Source organism: Hesperophylax consimilis, chromosome 7 (genome assembly GCF_061612785.1).
Source record: "Hesperophylax consimilis isolate HC1 chromosome 7, BYU_Hcon_1.0, whole genome shotgun sequence".
Taxonomy (NCBI): domain Eukaryota; kingdom Metazoa; phylum Arthropoda; class Insecta; order Trichoptera; family Limnephilidae; genus Hesperophylax; species Hesperophylax consimilis.
The window spans coordinates 1,222,215-1,231,917 of NC_142842.1; positions in this window are offsets into that span (position 1 = coordinate 1,222,215).

Consider the following 9,703-nt stretch of genomic DNA (forward strand, 5'->3'; position numbering starts at 1 on the left):
GGAAAGACATGGTGACTACCCAGCAAGATTCAAATCCGCAACTGTTGGGACGAGACAAGTTGCAGTAAACCCCAGCAGCTATTTAACAGAATACTGTGCATTAGTGATAGTCCTAGCAAGCTTTAGACCTACTTAGGATATGAATTGGCTTCAAGACCCCTTCTATTTTTGATGAAGTCTCCCTTCGTAAAGGAACAAAATCATGTACGGCGAAAGTATTTAGCGAAAGTATTCATGACGAAGTTGATTTGGAAAATGCTGCAATAGTCATCGATGGGGGATACCTCCTACACTCTGTTGTTTGGCAAACTTAAACTACTTACGGAGACATCATTAAATCATACTCACGTTTCGTCCATACTAAATTTAGCAAACATTCTATTGTCGTTTTCGATGGATACCCTGAAGAACCGACTGTAAAATATGAAGAGCAAAGACAAAGGTTGGCTAACAACTCATCGTGCGATATTGAATTAAACTTCACTACAAGTTGTTTGACTAAAAAGGAAGCTTTCTTATCTAATAAGAAAAACAACAAAAATAATGATTGAAGCACTGTGTCATGAATTTAGTGAATCTGGTTTGAAAACAGTCACGGCCGAAGGTGATGCCGATATTGACATTGTACTAACCGGCATCGAACAACTCAACTTCTTCTCAAAAGTGATTGTTGTTGGCACGGATAGTGATCTTTTGGTATTACTTGCTCCTGAAGGAAAATTCGTTTTTTTCTGTAAAGATGTTGGTGGAAAGGCCCCTTCCAGAACTTTCTACATCATAGAGAAACCTATAATGTTACATAAAGATATTCGACGATGTTACATAAAAACTGTTGACATGATGAAAAACAATCCCGAGGCAAAACACGCAGCTGAGGCATTTCTGGAAAAAGATGCAACTGAAGAGAACTTGTTGCAAAATGGAGAAAAATTCGCTCTCGCCATGTATGGTCTTGGTAGCTACTCTAATTGAAACGAAGCTCGATACTATTAGTTTACCAGACTAACGACAAAATCAGCTTTTAAATCTAAAAACTACCACCGACTTCAGAATCGTGTCATCAACATTTGTTGAGAGTTTATTTGCAAGTACAGTTTTGGTTAGGAAACAAAACTAAACCCTATAAACTGGGGATGGAGGTATGAAAATGTAAATGAAAATTGTGGAAAGAAGAAATTTTTAAAACCATTTGCTCCTGATGACCTTCTTTCTCTGGTGTCCTGTTCCTGCAAGTCTGGATGTGGAAATTACTGTGGCTGCAGAAAATCTGGATTTACCTGCTCTGCCACGTGCTACAACCGTAACGAATTATTATTCTGAACACACCCCAGTATGACGAACAAATGGAAGACTCTCTTGACTAGAAAATTATTTTAATATTTGCCTAATGTTGTCATAGATAATATTGATAGGTATATAATATAATTTACAAACCGTTTTGTCATTATAATATTTTTTGAGGTATATTTTAAGAAGCTTGTTTGAAAGTAAACCATTTTAGATCTATGCACTGTTTTAAGTGATTTGTTGTTTCGGTATTTTATTGTTGATAGGTGCATATGATAAAACAAGTGAGAATTTCCACAAAAGATTTTTTAGAACTTCACCATAACATAAGGTCTGCAATATTTTAATGTTGTGAAAGAGTAGTCTCACGCTGTTGTCGGTATTTTTGGCTTATTTCACATAACTTTATTTAAATAATAAGTAACAAACAATCATACAACATAATATGACTGTTTAGCCAGACCGGGGCACATATAATACATGTGCCCCGGTTATATACACGATAATGAAAGCGCTTCATTGGGCAGGGGAAAATATTTATATTCCCCCCCTCGCCTCCGAACTAAAACTGGTAAATAACAATAAAACTCTTCAACGTTAAATGAATTTGTTATAAAAAAAGCAAACACATGAATTAATCATTACTTTCCTTAGGTTTTTGTAATTTCTCGCTGCGCCGCGAACCGCTACGCGTTCGAGCCGCCGCGCGCCGTGCTCCTTATTAACAGCCTACGTGCCTTATTATAAATTGAAACCCATCATTATATACATTATTTTATAGCTAAAAATATTGACTACAAGTTTTATAGATTTATTTTTTGTCGTTTACAGGCTCAGAAAAAAGTTATGTGCAAATATATTCTGAAATACTATTTTAAAAACTGATATTTTTTCTTTACTAATAAATTGTAGAGATTGTATAGCTCTTCTCGCAAAAATGAAAGAATACAATTTTTTAGAATAACTTATCAGAAACTAAACAAAAAATAAATTATATGATTTAATAAAACCATTAAGGAGATATTAGCGTATTCCGAAAGGCTTTGAAAAATATATTCAAGAGGGGGTGGGGAAGGAAGCACAAGGGGGAAATTCGGGGACTTTTGTAAAAATACATGTCTAAAGGTCTTCTAACATCTGTGAAAAATTCAGCTTCCGGGGAATTAGTTCCGACATTGGATCTTTTTTTCCCTTCATTGACTGGGCTATTATGTCAATAGGTATTCGAAATATTTAGGTAATTAAATAAATGATATTACCAAAGCGCGATTAGGTGAGTACCTATTTGATATTAAACTTGTCGTAAACAACAACTTGAGCGGGTCTTACTACTAAAACAAAAATTCAATTCATTCCGATCCAAATACAGAAAATACATGGATATTACTGAAGAGGTAAACAAATACAAAATGATTATAAATAATAAAATTTTAAAAAATATCAGCGACTTTTCATCTGAGTGAGGTCAACTCAACTCACTACATACAAAATTATAGAAAATCTACCGGGGAGCACAAAACGCCTAGAAATTTCATTTATGCAATCTTCATAACATTGGAGTTATTTACATTGCAAACTTATGATTAAGCAGGCGACCAATATCGAATTGAAAAGAATATTTTTTATTTCGTTCGCTTATACAGTTATTAGTGTTATTACGCTTTCAATACGTTTAAAAACACCTTTTCATCCAGCGACGGCCCTGAATTAAACGGCGCCTGGCGCGAGTATAATTTTGGCACCCCTTGTCAAAACCAGTAGACGCCTATGTAGGTGATCTGATTACTGTAATCAATAATATCCGGTGATTTGTACATTTGTGTAGCGCCGTTTTTTTTTAAATAATAATCAAAGGTGATGTGTTGGGACTGATAGGTGTTATCAGCGCCTTACGCCTGGAGCGGACTTATGTCTTCATCATTATGTGCTCTTGGTGTAGTTTCTAGTTTCCATGAATATGAATATGAACGTAGTGAAAAAATAAAATACCATCGTGATTTATTTTTCGGGTACTATGCCGAGTTGCATTTCCTCCTTCTTTAGACAACGTCTCGGGCAGTGTTACAATGTCCATTTGCAGTTGATGTTGAGATTACATCTGCCCTGATGTTGGACACTGTGACACCGTTGGAAAATTTGACTAAAGAAGGAGAAAGCGTAAAACTCCATAATACCTGAAAATAATAATTTGGCTACTAGGTAGGTAGGTAGGTAAGTACAACAATGAATCACTGACTACTTGTCAAATAGATTAGTATTACGAATTAATACGAGTTAAGTGTGTCACCTTTTCTGATCTTTCATTGTAATTGCTTTTGTAACTCAGATTATTAGAGATAAACGCAAAACGTTTTCTGGTAAGTTCGAATCTCAATAAATTGGTATATTGCTCATAGCTCCGCAATTTGTCTTTAGAATCCGGGAAAATCGAGTAAATAGTATTTAAATAAAATAAATATCTTTGCAGGATAATGAGCTTAACAAATATAAGAATAGACAGACAAATAAGTACCTATATAGACAAAAATATTTCAATGAGCTTTGATTAATAAGTTATTATTGTAAAAAAACATTATATAAAACAGGTTGCATTTACAATTATTGAAGAATACAGGGTTCACAGACACGGGAGGATTAAACGTCAGACATCATGTCCCATTCGGCTTTCTGTTCTCCTGTCACACTGGAGGTGAGGTTATTTCCGAACTACAGAGGAAATTCATTTTTTTATGAATGTTTCTCTCAACTTACTCAGTAACTTTTCTCTCTTTTTCTCTTTTGACACATTACTTCCAAATATTTCCAAGCTGTACGGGAAAATCTTCCAAAACTATAACTACCCTATCTCATTCCTCCCACAGTCCCATTGGTCTCAAAATATACCCCAATACTTGGGTGTGCCGTGTCTGAGATTCTTGTGCGGTATTCACATTTAAAAAAACGTTATGTTCTCATTTATACTTCTTCCGCACATTTATCTATATCACATAATATTAAAATAATTACATTCATGCGTCGATAATAATATACTCGTAACTCAATTTACAATTAATGGAGTTTTTATTTAAAACATCAATCGGTCGGGACTAGCCTTGCATTTAATGAATATGGCCGACGAAACCAAACAAGAATGATTCAATGTTATCACGCCAAGGCTGTTCTGTGTTCACTACACAGGTAATGCAATAACACTAATAATCATACATAGTATTTCTTAGCAAGAAGTCCCTACTCCGGGTACTCTGAGTAATGCCGTGTTACTCATCGCTTATTTTGTAAACAGTCTACTTCTCAGAATAAGTTTAGGAATGTGAAACACTGTGATGTGTATTGATCAGAATTCGATAAGATAATGACGAGCTGTGAACTAACTACGACGCTGAGCTTTGCAATAGATTTCTGACTAAATATTCTCTTGTAAATATTTTTTTTATTATATTATTGAACAAAAAATTAATCATCTACATACAGTACCTACTCAAAATTTTTTTAAAATTTATTTTAAAATTTCGGAAGATAGGTCCGTTTGATAGATTCTCCTCTCTTAACAAACGGATTGCAATCCTTATAGCCAAGGCGTCAGATAGGTATGCCGTCCTTGTTCTAGTGGTATTACAATGGAAGATGCTCCGAGGAACCAGCTTCATTGATTCCTTCGGCAACGGTGCATAATCGGGTGACATGCCAAACTCGCGCCCACACGGTTGACATTTGTCACATGAGAACGGGTCTTTAAGTTCAACAGCTTGGCTGTGAACGAGTTTCTTCCCTCCTATAACATGGGTCTCTTCAAGGTCAATGTTCACTCCTTCCTTTCCTCAAAAAGACCCCCCCCACAGCATCCTCAGAGATGCTATAGGCCCTGAGGGAAATTGTTTTCCTCGAAAAAAAAAGAATAAAAATAAAGTTCCGCCCTGGTGTAAGAGCACCATTCAGAATTGAAACTTGAAATGACTTTGGCCGTGTTTGGTGACCAGATCTGAATAGCCAGGTACTTTCCCAACTTTCTCTTCCCCATATCCTTCCCCTCCCCACTACATTCAGCCTCACAACATAAACCAATTGGGGATTCCATATTCTCATTTGCTCCAGACGCAGTTGGAAGCAGTCAGGACTCTTGGGAGAGTTTCGGTTTCCAAAACCATTCCTCTTATCATGCTTTGCTGTGCTAGAACATATGTTCTGCCATGTGGTTTCTTGAACAAGTCGTGGAGACGACTAATAAAAATATAGATATTCTACTTCAAGGGTTCATTTATATTATATTGTATGTTGTATCTATGCGTGTAGGCAAACGTAGGTACCTACTTTAATAATTTTTGGTAGACATCCGGGAAGTTTAGCGATAAACTCACAAATCACAAAAATACCACTAATTATCTGATAATTTCTACGAATAAATGTCCCCAGTTCAAGTCATGATATCCAGGAATCGGCGAATCCACATTTTAGATATTTTCAATGACTGGCAAATGGTTATCTCTATCTAGATTATCTAGATTAGTTGCAGACATTAAATATTAGGTAACCTGTAATAATTTCCCACTGAAAAGAAATAATCTAAACAACATATGAATTAAATTCAAGTTAATATTTACCATCTAACTTTTACAGGTGTTTTAGCACGTTTTTGTAAATACTTTAATTTTTAAAGTTTGCATTTTTACAACCAGCAAGCTTTGAACATAGGTTTCCTTCATATGTGTCCATCTTCTCTTTGGGCGACCTGTGCTTATCTTTCACTGCCACCACATGCATCCAAAACATTGTATTTCTGACTGGTAGCTAATGGCGTAGGTTCCGGTGACGTCATAACGTCCGGAGCGTTTACGTATTTTGGTTATTGAATCATTATTCATTATTCTAGAACCAAATATTTATCTTACCCATCCTACTTTATAAATTTATGATTTACACGGTATCCGAAAACTCGTAGTAAATCACATTATTAGTATTTGTGGTATATATTTTTTTGATTTGATGTTTCGTTTTGGAGTAAATAAAGTGCGAAGTTGGATTTTTTTTGAAATAACTAAATTTTTTACAAAATTATGGTTTTAAATATTTTAATAATCTAGTTTTCTTTGCAATATCCTTTATCGTTGAAAAAAAAATTCATATCATAATTTCACCCTTAAAAAAAAGAATTTGAAAAACATAGAATAAAAAGATCACTGAATAAGGATATTTTGGAGACCAAAAATATGATAGAGGACAATCGTTCGTAGCTGTTTAATAATTCGATGACCAGCCTCACAGGAGTATTTTTTAAATTAAAGTTGCTGAAAAAAATATCGAAAAAAATCGCCTTTTTTAGCATCTTTGTGTGATTTGAAATTTCCCGCTTGAAGTACGAGTTTCCGGGCACCGTGTATAAATATTTTTAATACAGGTTAACAATTTCCAGCATTTTCCTGGGAAATGCAACAACCTTTGTTTGTTTGTTTACCTATTTTAATTTCCCTTTTGTTTTCTGGAATGAATCTTGGAAGGAGAAATTAACTCCCTTCCCGACATCCGATCGAGCTGAAACTCGACAGATTGACTCGTTTTAGATGACGACGCATTCTATTAACTTTTAGCTCCAAACAAGCATACACACGCGGATATACGGACGAACTGAAATCGGATAAAATTACAGCAGTAAATATACGAAATAAATGTCGGTCCCTCCCAATCGGCATTTGGCAAGGTTGGTAGAGTTTTCGACTCCAGGCCCTAGGTAGGAAGGTTCAATAAACAGTGAAACAATTTTTTAGTTTAGTTTTAAAAGACATTTAAAAACAGATGTATTATATGTTTTTTTTTACTTTTGTTTTTACGAACGATTTTATGTTTAAGGTATTTTGAATCAAAAATGTTTTGATCTGAATTGGTTGAGTAATGTCACGGACATGCAGACGCCAGGTCACTGGATAGCGGTGGGGCGGCAGACCGCACTAGCAAGAGGCACCTTCAATTCATTAATGATTATTACATTAATATTAACGTGGGTTTATAGCCCTTTACAAATACTGAATCATGTTCTGTCAACCATTGGTTCATAACTGGCGAGCTCCGTGTCTGGTTTGTGGCTGAGTGGTCCAAAACAATGGGCAATTTAGTGATCCAAATAAATTTATTTGGATCACTAAATTGTAGAGCTGCTCGATCGATCATTTTACACGACCTCCTGGCAGTGATCGGGTCGAGAGTACCCACTCTTTGATCAGGTACTTGTACACATGCAAAAAATGTCACAGAGAAGAGAGAGCTACCGGCCTCCGTAAGTCGAACGTACCAGTTGTACCCGAGACCTGTCATTGATCGGGTACTTTCCTTTGACGTACGAATGGTAGGTGTAGAGATGTTTTTATTTGAAGTTGTATGTTCATCTCGACAACAGGTTTCGGAAATTAGCGTGTACGAACTACGAACACAGTAAAACATGATTTTTATAAATTAAGATAATAGATATAATATTTTTAACAATTTCCATTTCCAAAACTGTTTTTTAAGGAATTCAGTTTATAACGTAAATTTTCATGGGTCTGCGCTATTGTATAGGTGCAACATATAACACTAAATAACTTTTCACATTTGTAATCATTTATCCATTTATCTACACTTTCAATCAAATATTATTTGTAATACTTAATTACATTTAATATTAGTATTCAGAAATACGGATGCAGAAAAAATCATGACAAAATTAATTATAAATTGAAACTGTGGTGACATCCTACAGTTGTTATCAGTGGAATAAATTACCAAGTTACTGTTTTTATTTGACAATTATAATTAACCGGTCGAATAATTGAAGAATGTTCACAGTTGATTGAGTTGACATACCTATATGTGAATAATTGAAGAATGTTCACAGTTGATTGAGTTGACATACCTATATATGAATAATTGAAGAATGTTCACAGTTGATTAAGTTGACATACCTATATGTGAATAATTGAAGAATGTTCACAGTTGACATATATGTGAATAATTGAAGAATGTTCACAGTTGACATATATGTGAATAATTGAAGAATGTTCACAGTTGATTAAGTTGACATACCTATATGTGAATAATTGAAGAATGTTCACAGTTGACATATATGTGAATAATTGAAGAATGTTCACAGTTGACATATATGTGAATAATTGAAGAATGTTCACGGTTGACATATATGTGAATAATTGAAGAATATTCACATTTGACATATGTGTGAATATTTGATAGTTGGGGTTTTCCAACATCTTTCCGGTGACGATAGATTTTATCTTCTGTAATGAATACACTTTCCCGATAAGAAAGTCTGGTCTATTCGCGAAATAGGTATATATGGTGGATTATGATTATGACAATAAATTTCAACAGAAACCCATTTCAAAACACATTATTATTAGTTTCGATTCACTAAAAAATGTAGGTACTATGTTTATGGCAAAAATATATATTTTTTGAGCCAGTCTGACTACGGCATCCTCAATTGAGGTATGTTATGAGGCTGAAGGTAGTGGGGAGGAGAAGAAGTTAAGGAAGAGGAAAGTGGAGGAGTACCTGGCTATTCAGATCTTGTCACCAAACACGGTCAAAGCCATTTAAGGAAGATTTTAATTCCGAATGGTGGTTTTACACCAGGGTGATACTGAGAGTATCTTCTACTCTAGTGAAAATAAATGCTAAACAATTATTTACAATTACATTAGTGGGTTGTTTATCAGTTGTGTAAAATTTAAAATTTAGAAACACGTTTATTAGTAAGGCCCGTACTGTGTATCTATTTTTTATGTGGGGCGTGTAGGTAATTATTTCACCCGAACACGATTATTTCAAAACGAAAATCGAAAAAGATTTTTCATGTTTCATGTTGTGTTTTTGTAAAATTATTTATTATTTGAAGTAATTAATTAATAGTTACAATGAAAATCGATGTTTAAGTAAGATTATTTTGTCGTAATATGTATCATTAGCGAGAACAATGCGTGTCGAAAGTGAGTTAATTAAAACCTTACCAGTGTTATGAGTGCAATTTTCAGAAATGCTCACCGTTGGTTACAGAGTAAAATATGATCCGTGTGGCAAGCTAAAAATAAGTATTTCTCTAAGCTTTGATAAATAAATAATCTTTTTACACACCATTATGTAATTACTACCCGGCTTCGCCAGAGTTTCAACAATCTTTGTTTTCGTCTCGTATTATTTATTGATTAAATTGCATTTCAATAATATTATGTTTTTTTTATTATTTAAACACCCACCTTGTGGAGTAGTAGAATAGTTATAAAAAGGGTATTATTTTGTAAGAAATATATATAAATAAAAATGTTTGAATACATATTTTACTAAACATAAAAGGGATGAAGTCTCCCAAACACAAAAGAAAAATAAATTGCAATTAAGAGATTCACGGACACGAGACGAAACATGCAAAACAGAT